The sequence below is a fragment of the Lissotriton helveticus genome, chromosome 1_2 (genome assembly GCF_964261635.1).
Source record: "Lissotriton helveticus chromosome 1_2, aLisHel1.1, whole genome shotgun sequence".
NCBI lineage: Eukaryota > Metazoa > Chordata > Amphibia > Caudata > Salamandridae > Lissotriton > Lissotriton helveticus.
In genome coordinates, this window is record NC_136058.1 from 421,946,128 (window position 1) to 421,965,112 (window position 18,985).

Here is an 18,985-nt window from a genome sequence, read left to right on the forward strand (position 1 = left end):
TCATTTATCATATCATATCATCAAATCATTGAATTGATTTAGAGAGGGAGGTGGTTAACAAAGCAACAAACAAAGAGACAGTCCCAAGTATCAATGCCTGAAAGAGGCCGCAAACTTAATATTTTAAGAGGCCTTTGTGCTCTTAAACCAGAAACTCTAAACCTAATTTGGGCCACAATTTCAGTCTTGTTCAAAGATGTAAAACCATATTAAATATAAGGAATTTCCCACAGACCTAGGAACACTGGCAAGCTTCCCTTTAAATGTTTGCTTTGACACATGAACTATGTCACACACTGTATTTGATCTAGTGTATAAAACTGCGAAGTATTTTTCTCTGTTTACTTTGCTATGTACCACACTGTGCATTTGAAAAAACCTGTAAAGTTCTTAAAAATTGCACCACTGACCAATATTCATATTTATTCCATGAAATACAATCTGTCACTTCCAGTTGTCAACTTTCTGTAAATACTTTTAGTCCTCGAAATCCGGTTTTGGAAGATGCTTACGTGAAGTGAAGCTATAAATACTTTTCTAAAGCAGCAACCAAGTGTGAGGCCTGCACTTGAATGCGGGTATCTTGAAAACATCCACAGAGCTGCCAAGGTTTCAGATTGCTATGAGTGACATTTCAGTGACTATGAGTGACACTTTTTCGCAAGGAAAATCAAGCAATGAAACATATAGGGAAACATAAATATCAGAAATTACACCCATTTGAGCAACGAGAAACTCTAAGAAGTCACTGAAGACACAACATTTTCATGCATGTTTCATTCACTCTTTGTGGATGGAACAAGTTAACCTACATGCATAACATTGTTGTCCGTTTCATATGAGTGAGATATAAATTAAGAAAACTATGCCTCTGTCTCATTTTGTTGGAAACTAATTGGAATTACTGCCTACTACTGTTAAAACATATGCCTGCAGCGGTCAGAGTGAACTTCAGTACAGACTTAGGGCTCGATTCACAAATTTAAACTGAGCCGAACGTCTAACTTTACGACTTTCGGTATTCACAAAGGGCATTTAAGAGTAGGAAAGATAGACTTTTGTCTCAGTTTTACTTAAGTTTTGGTCTCAGTTAAACTTAAGACCAAAACTTAAGTTAAACAGACAAAAGTCTAAATTTACGACTTTCTGTATTCACAAAGGGCATTTATGTGTAGTAAAGATAGACTATTGTCTCAGTTTTACTTAAGTTTTGGTCTCAGTTAGACTTAAGACCAAAACTTAAGTTAAACTGAGACAAAAGTCGTACTTTACAACTTTCGGTATTCACAAAGGGCATTTACGAGTAATAAAGTTAGACTTTTTCTCAGTTTAACTTAAGTTTGCACTCAGTTAGACTTAAGACCAAAACTTAAGCTAAACTGAGACAAAAGTCTGACTTTACTACACGTAAATGCCCTTTGTGAATACCGAAAGTCGCAGGTAGACTTTCATCTTAGTTTACATTTGTGAATCGGGCCTTAAGTGCATGACTCCCCCAGGCTGCCAGTTCACGTATGAGAGGGGGAGTGTGTCTGCCCATCTGAGCGCTTCACTGGTGACGTGGCAGTGGTGCGTGTGCTGAGGCCCCGGCTCAGGGCTGTTGTAAGTGCACCTGCTTGAGAGTCTGATGGCTGCAGACATGAAGTCGTCCGAGTTGTCACTCTGATATCTGGCGCTAGGATGCAGCAGAACAAATGCTCTCTTGACCTGACTATGGCAGGCTCGAGCACACCTGGAAAGAGTACATTCACTGCTGCAGCCTGCTGCAAAGCTAGAGGCCCTTTGGGGAGGTGCTGGAATGTCTGCCTCGCGGCAATTATTAATAAGCGTGGCAAGCCTTGCCAGAACATATCAGCAGGCAAGGCACAGCCTCATGGATCCGCCTGTGCCTGGCGCTGTCTGCAGGTGATGGCAGTTACCTTATCAACATTTGAGGACCAGCTACGCACGCGATAAGACACGGTCCGACTCGGCTTCTAATAATAATTTTGGATTTTTTTGCCTGCGCCAGAACCCAGATCAGAGTAAAATCGAAAACATAATGCCATTAATGACAATAGCCTGACCTATTTTATCAAGAGGCAGAAAATACTCCTATTTCGGGAGATGCACCACCTTGATGTAGCATTGCTCCAGGAAACACACCTGCACCTATTGAACATGATAAACTTAGAAGGGGTTGGATGAGTACATGTTAGCAGGATCCAGACTACCCTTACACATCCATCTACTCCTTTGGAACAGGGGCAGAGTGGGTTGGACATCTTATTTCACAAATTGCTGGGGGTTTGCACACAGCAGACATGGCGGGACCCCCCTTAGCAGATATATAACTTTGTCAAGGTTCAGATACCCATTGAATCTTTGTGTGTGGGCTCTATCTATGCCCCGGCGGCTGACCAAACTCCTGCTCTCCTTCGGACAGCCAGGGTATTCATGAGGGGGGTGCTGGAAATGGAACCTTGAAAAGTCCAGAAACCATACTACCAAGCAGCCCCGAGACCAGTTCATCCTCTCTGACATTATTGATGACCTTGATGGATCCATGGTGATTGGCGCACCTGAGGGACGCGGACTATACTTTCACCTCCTGCTTCCATTGTAAACGTTTACGCCTTGATCCTCCCAAACAGTACCTCTGATCATGATCTTCTGGAACTCGACCATAAACTTTGATTGTTGCAAACCCCTCAGGCCCGTTGGCGTATGTATACAGCGTGGTATAAAGCCCCTGAAAACAAGCACAGATGGTGCCAATATCTGAGTCAGTACTTGGAGGAGAACGATGGGTCCATCTCCTCTGCTCAGGTGCTGTGAGAGGGCAGGAAGGCCTTTTAGAGGTAATTTGATGAATGATTTGGCTGCCTATAAGTGCCACTGTGAGGCATAACAGCGTTGGTTGACTGACGTCATGCTTCTCCTGGCTCAGACGTATAACGCACTGCTGACACCTGCTCTTCTCAAGGAGCTGCTTGGGGCCAAGTATGATCTGAACTTCGATTACACAGTGGAAGACCACATGGATACGCTCTGCTGAGGATATAGTAAGGGACGGTGAGTTGGCCTCCTTTGCTACTCTCATGCGTGATTATGGGCTGCCACAGTCGCATCACTGACAGTACCGACAGCTCATGCAGAGCCTGCGACACATGCTGGGTTCTCCCCCTTAAGATCTTGAGACTGCCCCAATGTTGTATTATATCGTGATGTGGAAAGGATACAAGGACACTATGGTGGGATTGTATGTTACCACTATGGACAGCCTTTTTTCGAGCACCACTGCCCACACTTGATGCTGTTTGTGAGAGCAGAGGCTGCGCCTCTCACTGTCTGAGCAGGACGGACACGACTTTTGGAAAGACCATGGCAGTTTCCTCCAGGAGGTCAGGTTGAAATTCAGTTATTTCAGGTTCCTACACCACTGGAACTGGACGCCGGAGTGGATCTATAAAGCACATACGGCAGATGATTCCAAGTGCTGGAGGTGCTGAAGGTGTGGCGCACTCGCCTGTGACATTTTACATTTCCTGCGGACTGTACAGTGCTTTGTGCTACTGGGGCTCCGTTTGGGATACCTTGATGACCAACCTAGGGGTGGCACCGCAATTGATGGCCCGTCTGACCTTGCTTCACAAAATGTCAGTATTCCAGGATTTAACCCACCACTGTAACAGTTATCTGGCTATGGCCTTCGTAGTGGGAGTTGGCTTTTTGGGGGAGACCTTGGGGCTTGGCACCCTGACATTTGTTTTTTTCCTGTTCCCATGTCCCTTCGCCTCGTGTTATCCCTCATCCTCCTTCCCTGATCATCTGGGCGTTTTCTGAGCCACATCACCTCTATCTAGAGGGGTTATTTCATTTATTGTTTTTCCTGTTTTCAATGTCTTCTCACAAGTTCTAGTTTACACAGTATCTTGGACTCTACTGGATCGATAAACTTCCATCCCTGTAATATGCTCATTGTATATTAAAAATCAATAGAGAATTGAGGTATAAAAAAAGACACAGGGAGTGGTGTCACTTAACATTTGACTTTGACAAATTCAAAGGAAGAGACATTACTGAATTTATAGACATGATCAGAACACATGCAAAGTGATACGATTGACAACCAAGTATCACTAAAATAGACATTCAATGTAACATTCTACTGAACTGTGTGCAGTACTCATGGTGAAATATGAGAAAGGTTTTGCCACCAAATGTGGGACAGAGGGTCTGCTCTGTGCCGAGTAGTCACTTGTGAAGTTCTAGTTCATCCCCATAGTTTTGAAGAATGGGCCAGGTTTGAGTGAGACTTCAGACCGACCTCCAAATGTGCTAGTGTCACTCGTGATGAGTGAGGCTTGAGGGCTCTGATGTATGCACGTCCGAACTAATGCCACTGTCGAGGCACTCAAGGTTGCTTGCATGACAATGCTACAAAGAGTTGACACACTCGCTAATCAATCAATCAATCAATCAATCAGAGCATTTGTATAGCGCACTACTCACCCGGAGGGTCTCAAGGCGCTGGGGGGGGGGGGTCCGCTACTGCTCGAACAGCCAGGTCTTGAGCTGCTTCCTGAAGGCGAGGTGGTCCTGGGTCAGGCGGAGGTGGGTCGGAAGGGAGTTCCAAGTCTTGGCGGCCAGGTAGGAGAAGGACCTTCCTCCTGTGGTGGCTCTTCGGATGCGGGGGACGGCGGCGAGGGCGTGGCTGATCGATCGAAGCTGGCGCGTTGGAGCGTAGAAGTTGAGGCGGCTGTTGAGGTATCCTGGTCCTTGGTTGTGTAGGGCTTTGTGTGCGTGGGTGAGGAGCCGGAAGGTGATTCCCTTGTTGACCGGGAGCCAGTGCAGGTCTCTCAGGTGTCCGGAGATGTGGCTGCGGCGGGGGATGTCCAGGATGAGTCGTGCTGAGGTGTTCTGGATCCGCTGGAGTCTCTTCTGGAGTTTGGCGGTGGTTCCGGCGTAGAGGGAGTTGCCGTAGTCCAGACGGCTGGTGACGAGGGCCTGGGTGACCGTCTTCCTGGTCTCGGTGGGGATCCATCGGAAGATCTTGCGTAGCATTCGCAGGATGTGGAAGCACGACGAGGAGACGGCGTTGACTTGTCTGGTCATGGAGAGGGAGGAGTCCAGGATGAAGCCCAGGTTGCGTGCGTGGTCCGTCGGTTTGGGTGCGGTGCCCAGGGCGGGGGGCCACCAGGAGTCGTCCCAGGCGGAGGGTGAGGATCCCAGGATGAGGACTTCCGTCTTGTCTGAGTTCAGTTTCAGGCGGCTGTTCGACATCCATTTGGCTACTTCTGTCATCCCTTCGTGCAGGTTGGCTCTGGCGGTGGCGGGGTCGTTAGTGAGGGAGAGGATCAGCTGGGTGTCGTCGGCGTAGGAGATGATGTTCAGGTTGTGCTGGCGTGCGATGGCTGCGAGGGGGCTCATGTAGACGTTGAAGAGAGTTGGGCTGAGCGAGGAGCCTTGAGGAACGCCGCAGATGATTTCGGTGGCCTCGGATCTGAACGGGGGGAGGCGGACTCTCTGTGTCCTTCCGGTGAGGAAGGAGGTGATCCACTCCAGTGCCTTCTCCTGGATTCCGACGTTGCTGAGGCGCTGTACTAGGGTGCGGTGGCAGACAGTGTCGAAGGCCGCGGAGAGGTCCAGGAGGATGAGGGCCGCTGTTTCTCCGTTGTCGAGCAGGGCTCGGATGTCATCTGTGGCTGCGATCAGGGCGGTCTCGGTGCTGTGGTTGGCCCGGAAGCCAGACTGCGAGAGGTCGAGGGAGCCGTTCGTTTCGAGGAAGGCGGCCAGTTGCTTGTTGACGGTCTTCTCGATGACTTTGGCCGGAAACGGGAGCAGCGAGAAGGGGCGGTAATTCTTGAGGTCGGTAGGGTCTGCTGATGGTTTCTTGAGTAGAGCGCTGAGTTCGGCGTGCTTCCAGCTCTCCGGGAAGGTGGCGATGTCGAAGGAGATGGTGTATTGATGACAAGCATACTGTGATATAGGGGCCTATGTGAAGGAGTAGAATATTTTCGAGTAATGAAATGCCCCTCCCCTGTTCTTCAGACCAGTAACACCCACTAATTTTTATGATACAATGCAAACTGTGTGAGAAATTTCTGGTTCATACTTGTTATCTGTATCTTAGGAATTAATTGTTTCAAAGATAAATTGCTTTATTTTTTGTCAGTGAATCTTTGTTGAGAGAGGATGGTGGCTACTGGAAACAAAAAAACAAATCCTGGAAGAGACCGTGTTAGAACCGAGGTCTCTAGTTGGCAGGGGTATGCACCCTAGTCCAAGTAGGGACCACCGCTTCCGACCTGGTAGCTTGGCGCAGAGCAGCAAAGGCGTAACTTCAGAGGCAATGTGTAAAGTATTTGTGCAACACACAACGGCGATGACACAGTAAAAACACTCACAAAAGGAACACCACACCAGTTTTGTATAAGAATAAGAATTTCTTTATCTAAAAATTATGCGAGAACCAAAACCAGGTAAATCCAGCTCCAGGCCTGATCAATAATAAAAAAGATTCAAGTTTCCAAGCAAGATCAATAATCAATAAGAATGAATCCAGTTCACAGGCCTGATCAATAATAAAAAGGATTCAAGTTTCCAAGCAAGATCAATAACCAATAAGAATGAATCCAGTTCCCAGGCCTGATCAATAATAAAAAGGATTCAAGTTTCCAAGCAAGATCAATAACCAATAAGAATGAATCCAGTTCCCAGGCCTGAACAAATCACCAAAAGCTCAGGTGTGCCAAGGGCTCCTGCTGGTAATGTAAATGTAAATGTAAATGTATGTGTCTTGTAAAGCGCACTGCTGCCCTGAGGCGTCGTGGCGCTGTAGACCGCTGGGGAACCCGTCCTGGCTATCCCTGTGAGATGGTCCCTACTGGGTATCTCCAAGGTGAAACCAGGCATCCCCAGTGAATGTGGGGGGCCGTTGTAGAGATGAGGCAAGCTAAGCCCAGAGTTGCCGAGTATGATCCCTGGTTAGAGTAGGCACCGAGGCGAGAATTATCGAGTCCACTGACCCTGGTCCACGACCCTGCCGCGTCGGTAATTGAACCCTGGTCCCGGGCCGTTCTCTGCTTACAGGTCTGCCGCCTCTAACCAGTGAGCCACACCACTCCAATGTCTTTTTCACAGCGTCCTTGGATGGCAAAAGTTCACTTGAGGTAGGTTCTTATGGTCAAAATTCACTGGGGGCAGGTTCTTAGGCCAAAGTTCCCTTGTAGCGTAATAAGTGTGCCTCTCATAGAAATGAGTCTCCCAGCGTAGGAAGTGCGGCTGCCCAGGCGCTGCTGATAATGCTAAAAAATGCCCCAGTGTCAATTACCAAGTAATTATTCCCCATAGGCCGGTCAAGGAAGGATGGTTCCCAGCCAAGCACAAAGCTCACACTCCAGGTACCCGACCAACCCGCACTTTGCCCCCTCGCAGCAGCCTGGTTGCACTGAGGCGTTACCTGGGGTGGTGGTTGCGGGCGCGGGTGCGAGGCTCCTCTCCCCCTGGGGCCTCGGGCTCAGCAGGCGCTGCACGGGTGGGGGTCACGGCCACACAGCGCTCCTTTAGCACAGCGCTTAACAGTGCCTCCAAGTCCGGGGCAACGACGGAGCCTCCTGCCACACAGCGCTTCGCTTCTCAGCGCTACACAGCGCGCTCCGGTCCCAGTGGCGGTGACCTCAGGGCCAGTTTCAGTCGGCTTGCGCCAGAAGCAGAGGCAATCACAGAGCCCTCGGGAGGATCACGGGGAAGCAGTGCTGAGGGCAGGCACAGCGTTGCAGGGCAAATCTTGAGAGTGTTGTTGCTGTTCCAAAGGGCAGTCTTTAAAACGCTGTGGTCCAAGGACAGGTAGTTTCCTTTAGCTTAAAAAGGGTGAGTCCCAAAAAGGCAATCTTTAAAAGGTTGAAGACTCTTTAAAATGTGGTTCAAAGAAAAGTAGTTCCTTTGGGATGTTGTGGAGACACTCTGGTGGTGATGTTGCAGTCTCCCATGCAGGGCAGGATCAGCAGACAGTAGGGCAGCTCAGCAGGTTGTGGGGCAGCAGTTCCTTGGAGCAGTCAGCCTCCTTCCCAGTGGCAATCCTCTTGCGCTGCAGTCCTCACTCCAGCAGGGATTCTTCCAGGTCCAGCAGTGTAACAAGAATGTGAGCCAGGACCCTCACCTTATATATTCTGCAGTCCAGGGGCTAGAAAGTGGTGGAAGTCTCTGGAAGGGTCTGGGGAGTTCTGGTATGTTCACTGCTATTCGTGACCTAGCTGTCACAGTGACGAGAGACAGGCCGTTAAGGCTACAGTGGAAAGCCCACCACAGCTCATCCCAGGGAAGAAGGTGTGAATCACCACTCCCACCTCCCAACCCAGGCAGGCTATCAGTATGCAGAGGGGAGGGGGGAGTCTGCAGAGCCTAATCTAAGTGTAGGCAGGAAAAGGTCCCCTTTATAAAAGTGGGATCCCTAGCGTAGTAATGCCCAAACCCTATATATCATTGAAAAAGGGTTCCCAGCCACGAGTCCAACAAGACCAAACATGACAGACTTTATCCCATAAGGGGAGGTTCCCAATGTTAGCCTATGGAGGATTAAACCTTACTGCGGTAGCAGTGGCTTGTGGCAGATATGCCAGCCTCACAAGGTTTTAGGGGAGAGCACCTGCACCTCAGCACTGTTTAGCAATGGTGAGGCGCCCAGAGTCCTAAGTCCAACAAAAGGTAAGGTAAAAATGGGAGGCAAAAAGGCAAAAATGTAGGGGAGACTACCCTATGGCTGACAGGTCTAACAGACCGCTATCTTAATATTGTAGGTGACCGTTGTGCTCTTAAACCAGAAACTCAAAACCTAATTATAACCTATAATTCAGTCTTGTTCGAGGATATAAAACCGTAATAAATATAAGGAATAAGCCACACGCACAGGAAACCTAGAAATAAGCTGTTCCTTCAATTGTCGCATTGACACATGACCTATGCCGCATTGTCACTGATCTGGTGTCTTACACTCCATGGTATTTACCTCTGTTTACTTTGCTATCTAGGACGTGTGGATTTGAAAAACTGCAAATAAATGATTTAAAAATATAAATGAACTGCCTAGTTTAATTGGAAAACTGACCAATATACCCATATATTAATTGAAATACAGATACATTCATTGAAATACCGATATATTCATTGAAATACAGATATATTCATTGAAATACAGTTATAATCATTGAAATTCTGACTGTCTCTTCCAGGTGTCTCCTTCCTGTAAATACTCCTAAGCCCTTTATATCAGTGTTTGGAAGATGCTCATCTGAAGTGAAGCTATACATACTTTTCCACAGCAGCAACCAAGTGTGAGGCTCTGTACTTGAACTGTCTGACCCATGAAAACATTCACGTCTGTGCAGTGGTCGAAGTGGGAAAACAAAAGTAGGGGAACTGTGGGTGGAGAATCAGGGGGCGGGAATAACCGAAGATTGAGTCAGTGGGCGGAGTCAGGGGTGTGGCTAGAAATAGCAAAACATACCAATTTTTAGTACGTTTAGCATTTCACTGACCAGTTACAGCTTATAACATTATTTAATTAAAAGAATGGATATGTTCATTTGAGGTTTAATTCAGGAAAAAGCAAACACGCATAGGAAATACAGGTTTATGTAAAGCATGTGAAATATAAGCCGGAACAACATGTTACCTTAATGCTTTTACTCTCATTGTTCAGAAATCCATGATTATTTTTTGTCTTAAACATTGAGGTCATGAATACATGGCTCCTTATGTACACATGTGTTAAGCAGGGCTCAGAAGAGAAAGGGACTCTTCAGGAGAATCTAAAATCAAGGAAACCCACAAAGGCTCCTTCATATTCATGTCAGCCAGCTAGCTGCTCAATCACAATATAGCAAAAAGAACAACTGGTGGACAGAATCCAGAACAATATCATACATTCACCCCAGTACAGAGATCTGGGCCTAAATCCATTGTTTCTTTGCTCACCATGCCATTCCAGTTTGGACCCAGCCATATGCAAATCAGTCTTGATCCTGCACCCAATGAGAACAGTCCAGCCCGAACTGCCAGGCCAGGTCCTTCCTGGACCGGAATCAAGCATCCTAGGACCGGTTTCGGGCTTTCAGCCCTCATCAGCCAGGATAGCTTGATTCCAGTGGCATGGAGAGCTCGGGACTATTGTCTGAGCATACCCGTCCCACTCGGGGTGACAAATGCAAAAAGAACAATTGATGGACAGAATGCAGAACAATGTCATACATTCACCCCAGTTCAGAGATCTGGGCCTAAATCCATCGTTTTTTGCTCACCATGCCATTCCAGTTTGGACCGAGCCATATGCAAATCAGTCTTGATCCTGCGCCCAATGTGAACAGTCCAGCCCGAACTGCCAGGCCATATGTATTCAAGTGTCCTTTCATTCGGGAAGTGAACACAAAGCAGTACCCACTGAACTATGCACATAAAATATTGCTCTTTGAGATGCATGGTACATGTTCTTTGCAGCAGGCATATTACCACTCTGCACTACCTTAGATGAGTAAAACAGCCACTAGACAAAGCATGCTCCCATCTCTCTCCAGCCGGTACATTGATCACCAAAGTTATCTTGGCACTTGTATTGTTGACCGAAACCTGCTGAATATACAAATAACTTTGCAGTGTTTTTAAAACTCCTGCACTTGTACAAAACCGGTCCCCCCAAACTAAACTGGCCCCCTACCCTTCCAGTTGCCCTGGGAAACACCTGCTCCTGCCCTTTCACTGCTCCAGTCCAGTCAGTACTCCTGCTCATGCTCGATCAACACTCCTGCTTCGTCAATTCCCCTGCCCCCTCCCTTCTCCTGGCCCCTCCCTTCTCCTGGCCCGTCACTTCTCCTGGCCCGTCACTTCTCCTGGCCCGTCACTTCTCCTGGTCTGTTCCCTTCTCCTGCCCTGTTCCCTTCTCTTGCCCTGTTCACTGCTCCTGCCCTGTTCACCGCTCCTGCCCTGTTCACCGCTCCTGCCCCGTTCACCGCTTCTGTCCTTTCACCGCTCCTGTCCTTTCATCGCTCCTGTCCTTTCACCGCTCCTGTCCTTTCACCGCTCACGCCCGGTTACTGCTCTAGCTCATGCCCCGTCACTTCTCCTGCCCCATCACCTCTCCTGCCCCATCACCTCTCCTGCCCTGTCACCTCTCCTGCCCTGTCACCTCTCCTGCCCTGTCACCTCTCCTGTCGTTCACCTCTCCTACCCCGTCACTTCTCCTGCCCCGTCACTTCTCCTGCCCCGTCACTTCTCCTGCCCCGTCACCTCTCCTGCCCCGTCACCTCTCCTGCCCCGTCACCTCTCCTGCCCCGTCACCTCTCCTGCCCCATCACTGCTCCTGCCCCGTCACTGCTCCTGCCCCGTCACTGCTCCTGCCTCGTTCACTGCCCCTGTCCTGTTCACTGCTCCTATCCTGTTCCCCGCTCCTGTCCTGTTCACCGCTCCTGCCCTGTTCACCGCTCCTGCCCTGTTCACCGCTCCTGCCCTGTTCACCGTTCCTGCCCTGTTCACCGCTCCTGCCCCATCACCTCTCTTGCCCCGTCACCTCTCCTGCCCCGTCACCTATCCTGCCCCGTCACTGCTCCTGCCCCGTCACTGCTCCTGCCCCGTCACTGCTCCTGCCTCGTTCACTGCCCCTGTCCTGTTCACTGCTCCTGTCCTGTTCACCGCTCCTGTCCTGTTCACCGCTCCTGTCCTGTCCACCGCTCCTGTCCTGTTCACCGCTCCTGTCCTGTCCACCGCTCATGCCCTGTTCACCGCTCCTGCCCTGTTCACCGCTCCTGCCCTGTTCACCGCTCCTGCCCTGTTCACCGCTCCTGCCCTGTTCACCGCTCCTGCCCCGTTCACCGCTCCTGCCCCGTTCACTGCTCCTGCCCTGTTCACCGCTTCTGTCCTTTCACCACTCCTGCCCCGTTCACCGCTTCTGTCCTTTCACCGCTCCTGTCCTTTCACTGCTCACGCCCGTTACTGCTCTAGCTCATGCCCCGTCACCTCTCCTGCCCCGTCACCTCCCCAGCCCCGTCACCTCCCCTGCCCCATCACCTCCCCTGCCCCGTCACCTCCCCTGCCCCGTCACCTCTCCTGCCCCGTCGCCTCTCCTATCACGTCTCCTCTCCTGCCCCGTCTCCTCTCCTGCCCCGTCGCCTCTCCTGCCCCATCGCTTCTCCTGCCCAGTCACTGCTCCTGCCCAGTCACTGCTCCTGCCCAGTCACTGCTCCTGCCCCGTCACTGCTCCTGCCCCGTTCACCGCTCCTGTCCTTTCACCACTCACGCCCGGTTACTGCTCTAGCTCATGCCCCGTCACCTCCCCTGCCCCGTCACCTCCCCTGCCCCGTCACCTCTCCTGCCCCGTCACCTCTCGTGCCCGTCACCTCCCCTGCCCCATCACCTCTCCTGCCCCGTCACCTCTCCTGCCCCGTCACCTCTCGTGCCCATCACTTCCCCTGCCCCGTCACCTCCCCTGCCCCGTCACCTCTCCTGCGCCGTCACCTCTTGTGCCCGTCACCTCCCCTGCCTCGTCACCTCCCCTGCCTCGTCACCTTCCCTGCCCCGTCACCTCCCCTGCCCCGTCACCTTTCCTGTCCCGTCACGTCCCCTGCCCCATCACCTCTCCTGCCCCATCACCTCTCCTGCCCCGTCACCTCTTGTGCCCGTCACCTCTCCTGCCCCATCACCTCTCCTGTCCCGTCACGTCCCCTGCCCCATCACCTCCCCTGCCCCGTCACCTCCCCTGCCCCGTCACCTCCCCTGCCCCGTCACCTCTCCTGCCCCGTCACCTATCCTGCCTGCCCCGTCACCTCTCCTGCCCTGTCAATTCTCCTGCCCCGACACCTCTCCTGCCCTAGTTCCTCTCCTTTCCTGTCGCCTCTTCTGTCTGGTCACTGCGGTCACTGCTCCTGCCCAGTTCACTACACTCCGTGTACAACATTGACAAAGGTGTCAAGTTCCCCGCAGTACTCTGCTTGGGGAAAGCTCCTCTCTAATCACCAACTCAGATCTCAGGGGCACTTGATATGTTAAAGGCAGAGGGCGGGCGCATTGTCATTCTAAAGGGCTAATCTGCCTCAATCGGAATGACAATGGCCTGCCCTCGGTCTGTGCGAGCTCAGGGGGTCGGGGGCTGCTGCAGCCTCTGGAGTACAACAGAGAAGTGCGAGCAGCCCCTGGAAGCGGAAAGAAAAAAGTTATTATTTTAAAGTTGGACTATTCTTGCCGTCCGGGACGCTTTTTTGAAAGCAAGAAGTAGACTGAACAATTTTTTAGAAGTAGGGGCACGCCGTGCCCTTCCGTCCCCGCCCACTTCTATCACTGCGTCTGCGACATCTGAAATCCCAGGTCTTTATAGGTATAAATGCTTGTTTGCATGAAATGTATTCACTGCTGGAGCCTGGAGGCGGCGGTTCCGTCAGCGGCCACCAGAGGGCGACCCCTCGCCTGCTGATGAAACCCACTGAGCTGCACATTGGATGAAAGGAGAAGGGTTTCCTCTTCCGGGTCAGCGGCGGCAGAGACAGCACCAGCAGCGGCAGTGACATCACTTTCTTCCTGTGCTCTGTGTGCAGCCTGCTGCAGAGGAGGAAGGAATCCTGTCTATCTGTCTGTGCAGTTACCTCCATCTTCAGACCCTCACAGATCCCCCTCAGGCCCCAGATCTGCTCCCCCAGCCCCAGGAGGAGGAGAGAGCCTTGCCAGGTTTCTGATCAGGTAGGAGAGCTGCCAACTCACTCGCCTGCAATTTATTAATCCTGGCATTCATGGTGACATCAGGAGAGCTCAGCTATTCCTGCTGCTGAGGCAGAGTGGGGTGCGGAGGAGGAGAGGCCTGTCCAGGGGTGCGGAGGAGGAGAGGCCTGTCCAGGGGTGCGGAGGAGGAGAGGCCTGTCCAGGGGTGCAGAGGAGGAGAGGCCTGTCCAGGGGTGCGGAGGAGGAGAGGCCTGTCCAGGGGTGCAGAGGAGGAGAGGCCTGTCCAGGGGTGCAGAGGAGGAGAGGTCTGTCCAGGGGTGCAGAGGAGGTGATGCCTGTCCAGGGGTGCAGAGGAGGAGAGGCCTGCCCAGGGGTGCAGAGGAGGCGAGGCCTGTCTAGGGGTGCAGAGGAGGTGAGGCCTGTCCAGGGGTGCAGAGAAGGTGAGACCTGTCCAGGGGTGGGTCAGAGGAGGTGAGGCCTGTCCAGGGGTGGGGCAGAGGAGGAGATGCCTGTCCAGCGGTGGGGCAGAGGAAGTGAGGCCTGTCCAGGGGTGCAGAGGAGGAGAGGCCTGTCCAGGGGGGTGCAGAGGAGGAGAGGCCTGTCCAGGGGTGCAGAGGAGGTGAGGCCTGTCCAGGGGTGCGGAGGAGGAGAGGCCTGTCCAGGGGTGCAGAGGAGGAGAGGCCTGTCCAGGGGTGCAGAGGAGGTGAGGCCTGTCCAGGGGTGCAGAGGAGGAGAGGCCTGTCCAGAGGGGTGCAGAGGAGGAGAGGCCTGTCCAGAGGTGCAGGGGAGGTGAGGCCTGTCCAGGGGTGCAGGGAAGGTGAGGCCTGTCCAGGGGTGCAGAGGAGGAGAGGCCTGTCCAGAGGGGTGCAGAGGAGGAGAGGCCTGTCCAGAGGTGCAGGGGAGGTGAGGCCTGTCCAGGGGTGCCGGGGAGGTGAGGCCTGTCCAGGGGTGCAGGGGAGGTGAGGCCTGTCCAGGGGTGCGGAGGAGGAGAGGCCTGTCCAGGGGTGCAGAGGAGGTGAGGCCTGTTCAGGGGTGCAGAGAAGGAGAGGCCTGTCCAGAGGGGTGCAGAGGAGGACAGGCCTGTCCAGAGGTGCAGGGGAGGTGAGGCCTGTCCAGGGGTGCAGGGGAGGTGAGGCCTGTCCTGGGGTGCAGAGGAGGAGAGGCCTGTCCAGAGGGGTGCAGAGGAGGAGAGGCATGTCCAGAGGGGTGCAGAGGGGGTGAGTCCTGTCCAGAGGAGGGGCGGAGGAGGTGAGGCCTGTCCAGAGGAGGGGCGGAAGAGGAGAGGCCTGTCCAGGGGTGCAGAGGAGGTGAGGCCTATCCAGGGGTGCAGAGGAGGAGAGGTCTGTCCAGGGGTGCAGAGGAGGAGAGGCCTGTCCAGGGGTGCAGAGGAGGAGAGGCCTGTCCAGAGGTGCAGGGGAGGTGAGGCCTGTCCAGGGGTGCAGGGGAGGTGAGGCCTGTCCTGGGGCGCAGAGGAGGAGAGGCCTGTCCAGAGGGGTGCAGAGGAGGAGAGGCATGTCCAGAGGGGTGCAGAGGGGGTGAGTCCTGTCCAGAGGAGGGGCGGAGGAGGTGAGGCCTGTCCAGAGGAGGGGCGGAAGAGGAGAGGCCTGTCCAGGGGTGCTGAGGAGGTGAGGCCTATCCAAGGGTGCAGAGGAGGAGAGGCCTGTCCAGGGGTGCAGAGGAGGAGAGGCCTGTCCAGGGGTGCAGAGGAGGAGAGGCCTGTCCAGGGGTGCAGAGGAGGAGAGGCCTGTCCAGGGGTGCAGAGGAGGTGAGGCCTGTCCAGGGGTGCAGAGGAGGAGAGGTCTGTTCAGAGGAGGGGCACAGGAGGTGAGGCCTGACCAGAGGAGGGGCGGAGGAGGTGAGGCCTGTTCAGGGGTGCAGAGGAGGTGAGGCCTGTCCAGGAGGCGAGGCCTGTCCAGGGGTGCAGAGGAGGTGAGGCCTGTCGAGGGGTCAGAGGAGGTGAGGCCTGTCCAGGGGTGATGGGGAGGTGAGGCCTGTGTCCAGGGGTGCAGAGGGGGAGAGGCCTGTCCAGGGGTGCAGAGGAGGTGAGGCCTGTCCAGGGACAGAGGAGGTGAGGCCTGTCCAGGGGTGCAGAGGAGGTGAGGCCTGTCCATGGACAGAGAAGGTGAGGCCTGCTCAGGGGTGCAGAGCAGGTGAGGCCTGTCCAGGGACAGAGGAGGTGAGGCCAGTCCAGGGGTGCAACGAGGTGAGGCCTGTCCAGGGGTGCAGAGGAGGTGAGGCCTGTCCATGGGTGCAGAGGAGGTGAGGTCTGTCCCGGGGTGCAGAGGAGGAGAGGCCTGTCCAGGGGTGCAGAGGAGGAGAGTCCTGTCCAGGGGTGCAGAGCAGGTGAGGCCTGTCAAGGGGTGCAGAGGAGGTGAGGCCTGCCCAGGGGTCAGAGGAGGTGAGGCCTGTCTAGGGGTGCAGAGGGGGAGAGGCCTGTCCAGGGGTGCAGAGGAGGTGAGGCATGTCAAGGGGTGCAGAGGAGGTGAGGCCTGTCCAGGGGTCAGAGGAGGTGAGGCCTGTCCAGGGGTGCAGAGGAGGTGAGGCCTGTCCAGGGGTGCAGAGTGGGAGAGGCCTGTCCAGGGGCGCAGATGAGGTGTGGCCCGTCCTGTGTTTGGGTGGTTCATAGAAGGTGGGGCCTGTCCAGGAGGGATGCAGTGGAGATGAGGCCTGTACGTCCAGGCAGGGTGGTCGAGAGCTGAGTTAAGTTTGTTAATTGTTTTGCCAAGAGATTTGTGGAATGAGTATAAGTTGTTTGTAAACTGGCCAATTGAATATCCACAGAGTGAAGCGCCTCAAAATATTTTATTATATATTACAAGAGATTAATGCAGATTTACAGACAATATTGCAAAGTCGAAGACCGGGTGAAAGAGGACGCATCATTTAGCGTTGCATCCAGAGATTAGTGCTCATATCCAGCAAAATGTGAGGGGCTGCAGACCAACATTCTGGATGAGACTTTGTTGTAACCAAAGTACACTAGTGACAATTGTATTACTAAGCAGAAGAAGATCAGAATAAAAATAATGATGTCTCAGACAAAATTATTCCAAACGGGTGACGAAAGTGGTTCTCACGGATTGTATTCTCATTTTGATTCTGGGTTTGTTGCTGGTGTGAGTTTGGATATGCACGGCGTTGGTGTGCAGAGTAATGATGTTCAGTATGTGCAAGGATGAAATGTTGTTCCTCTGGGTCAGGGCCGGACTGGGAACCCAAACCAGGCCTGACAATTTTGACGGACCAGCTCCCTGCCTCTTTTGTTGCTGGGGGGTGACCAGTGACCAATATGTTTCCCAGCACTGAACAATCGGTCTCCATTGTTCCAGCCTCCTGGGGAAACACCGGAAGCCCGTTACGGCCAGCTTAGGGTATAGGTTTTACTAATAGTGGCAATTTAAATACCTCAAATGCTAATAATGTGCCAAATAAGACATGATCCTTGCGATTTGCGCAGGAACCTGGGAAACTGGAACATGAATCAGATGGTACAGAATGGGATGTCTCAGTCAATGGTCCCAGCCCAACTGACCTCTGTGCCGAGCATGCAGAATCAAAGGCAGATATACTGGAACATGCCTTCTGTCCAGATAGTTCTACAACCCAATGCAGAATAGAACGCCAAATTCTCAACAAATTCAGAATTTCAACAAAATCCATTTGTGATTAATAAGGATTTTCCACAACTTGCATCTACACTAGGAGTTTCTACTGGACTGAGTCAGACACAATGACGGTGCCTGGGACGGGAGAAGGGTTGCATGCTTGGTGCAGTCCTAGAGGTCACCCAGAGTGGCTCTTTTGTAGAAGAAGTAAATGGAAATCCAGCATCACTTTCAATCAATAAATGTGCCTCCCGTTCCACAGTCAGACTGACGGGAGCGCCCAACCCACCCCTCTTGGGAAAGGAGTCCAAGTTGTAGGCATTTTTAATAAACAACTAATGAGCTGTCAGCAAATGTTCCCGTACAAATTGGGTCAATGATGAATGGCCAGAAACGTATACGTATCCAGTTATTATGTTAGGGAATTACCTTGTAAAATGACTTGTGGCTTTTTGGGGAAGAGTCACAATTAATTATTCCTTTTGTAGGTGTGGTTTATTAAATTACATTTTGGTGTGCCATGTTTTCATGGACATTCATTGATTGCTGTCATTTTTACCTCATCGTGAACCATGTCAATAATGTGTTCTCTCTGTCTAAAAACTTAAGAACTTTTCCTTGATTCCTAACTGAGCAGATTCTATATCAGTTTGCTATTTGATATTATAAAAAAAATTCTTATATTTTAGCACACATTTGTTGTGTGTGGTCTGTCTATTGACTTTACAGCTGGAGTTATTTCTAATTCTGGCTTTTGATATACTTTAGAGGTTACCTTTATGTGATCCTCCTGCAAATATTATGATAATTATTTCTCTGACTGAGTACCCATGTTTATGCCTTCAATAATTATTTGAAACCTTTAATATAGCTTTGAAGCTTGTTGTAGCTCCAAAGGCTAGGGCCTTTACCAGGGAGCGGTCCTTTAAGGGGCTGTACTGCCTGCTATGGCTGACTATAAGGTCATTACGCTGTTTGCCCCATGAGGGCAGAATGTGTTAATTAATAAAACAACGGTGTCCCAGAGACCGAGGGGGTTGAAACATCTCCGGTACTCTGAAACCTTTGTTTCAAAGCTGTTGCTGTGAAACTTGAACAGTTAACAGCCGCATGCGGGACCACGGTGGTTAATCGTGGAACATTCACAGCAATAGCTGTGAAAGGAGGCTGAAGTCAGACTCTGGTTCTCCCTGGGCTCGGTTGTTTTGTAAATCCAGGACGGTTATTTGTAAAATGTGATGAAGTGTGATTGTCGTCTGATGCAAAATTATTTCTTTACTTCCTTTCAAGGTATTCTGGGATGACAGGCAGTGCAGCGTGGCTGCCACCCTTGGGGGAACAAAACAAATAATTGTCAGGTAAGGATTCCTATAACTCTATGTTTCCTTTTCCCCTGTTTCTTCTTTCTCTCTTCCCTTTCTTGATCTCTGTTTTTTTTGTCTCTTTACTTCAACTTTTGACTCCCTCTGTGCAGTATTCTTGTTGTTATCAAACTTCTGATAATAATATGATGGAGCCAGATTCCACTCTTGGAACATGTTGGGTGGTGCACTGCAGGCCGAGTTCCTTTTTAGGTCAGTTTTGCCCAGCAGTTCCTTAACTATTATCACATTTGTCTCCTCCTCTACACCACGTGATGGTGGTTCACCCTCATTAGAGGGGCCACGCTGTTGCGCTGCTACTGCATTTAGAAAGTGACT

The 18,985-nt window shown here is 51.8% G+C and overlaps 1 long non-coding RNA gene across 1 annotated transcript in view; it reads left to right on the forward strand.

The window, feature by feature from the left end:
• LOC144807403 (uncharacterized) overlaps positions 1-18,643 on the forward strand; it is a 378,338-nt gene extending 359,695 nt beyond the window's left edge. Inside the window, exon 3 of the long non-coding RNA XR_013606281.1 lies at positions 18,576-18,643. This is a non-coding gene — a long non-coding RNA (uncharacterized LOC144807403). The remainder of the gene's footprint in view (positions 1-18,575) is intronic.
• Positions 18,644-18,985: the final 342 nt, after the last annotated feature.